At 44.1% G+C, this 1,402-nt stretch overlaps 1 pseudogene; it reads left to right on the top strand.

Annotated features, from left to right (window-relative positions):
* The first annotated feature begins 720 nt into the window (after window positions 1-720).
* LOC114613616 lies at window positions 721-1,074 on the top strand (annotated as a pseudogene).
* The last annotated feature ends 328 nt before the right edge of the window (window positions 1,075-1,402 follow it).

Genomic DNA, 1,402 nt, shown 5'->3' with positions numbered 1-1,402 from the left:
GCATACTGGGGCAAACACAGATGTTCATGGCATGGGCAACTTATACTGGGGGTAAACAGGGATGTCCTTGGCATGGGCACCATATACTGGGTAAACACAAATGTTCATGGCATGGGCACCACATACTGGGGTAAACACGGATGTCCACTGCATGGAAATCTACCACCATCAGTGTTTTTAATGACTTTCTTTACTGCTTAAGCTTAGTTGTTCTGGAACTTGTTGTGTCGACTGACTTTTAACTGAAGAGATCTGCATGCCTCTGTCTCCTGAGTGCTGGGATTAAAGGGGTGCACATCACACCTAGACTTAAGCTTTTCTTTACCTGGAACTTGGTCTGTATCGGGATGACCTTGAACTCAGATATCTGCTTGCCTCTGTCTCTTGGGATTAAAGGCATATACCACCACACCTAGACCTAAGCTTTTCTTAATTTCTCTTTACAAGATCTTTATAAGCATGGCTACTATGCCTAAAGATCTGGATCACAGATGTGTCCTCCATTTCTGGATTGTAGTTCATTCCAGATATAGTCAAGTTGACAACCAGGAATAGCCATCACACTCTGTCCCTTGTCAATTTGGCACACAATCATATTTCCTAATGTCCAAATGAAAACAATAACTAGGTCATAATAACACCTAACTCAGGAGCTTTGGGCCATCAAGGTTAAACCTGACCTAGTCTTCCCTGGAAACAGGTTCCTTGTCAGGAATTGAGATGAAAACTCATGTGACCCGTAAAGATATCCCCCCATGGGTGAAAATTCCTACAGACCTGGAAAAGCCAGAAGTATTGCAGGTCAACAAGCTGGTGCTAAACTCTCTGTTCGGCCCACAGGGATCTCGAATGCTTCACTTCAAGCAGGTGGGCCGGGTCATGTTTGAGCTCAAGACTCTGGAATCTTCTGATCTTACCGAGATCTTAATTTATGGCTCTGAAGAAAAGAAGTTTCGGACTAAATGGATGCTTCAGTCCATGGCTAAGAGGTACCGCCTGCGCCAGGAAAGAGGCGTGCTCAAGCTGGAGGAAGGCATGAAGGTCCTGGAACTAGACCAGGGTTCGAAGAAGTAAAGCCAGTTTCCAGTCATTGTGAGTTCCACCTGGACACAAGCTGTGGCTGACCAGTGTTTGGTACTGACATGAGGTTTTTTTGCGGGGGGGGGGGGGGGCTGACATGAGTTTTAACTTTGTTAGGTCCTTCAAGATATTCTTGGATCCCTACTGTGTATTCTGATGTGAATATCTGCATGTCATCATTAAAACATTAAAAGAGCCAGAAAAAAATAACACCTAACATAATAAAACTATCCCTTGTTCAACTGCAAATGCACAAACAATAAGCTTAGCTGGTGGGATCTTGCCCTGAGGTCACTATTCCCTTAATTCCATTTAATATCCT

This window comes from Grammomys surdaster, unplaced genomic scaffold, assembly GCF_004785775.1.
Source record: "Grammomys surdaster isolate TR1022 unplaced genomic scaffold, NIH_TR_1.0 126248, whole genome shotgun sequence".
Classification (NCBI taxonomy): Eukaryota; Metazoa; Chordata; class Mammalia; order Rodentia; family Muridae; genus Grammomys; species Grammomys surdaster.
The sequence above is the reverse complement of the archived record's forward strand: the minus strand, read 5'-3'. Positions and strand labels throughout refer to the sequence as shown.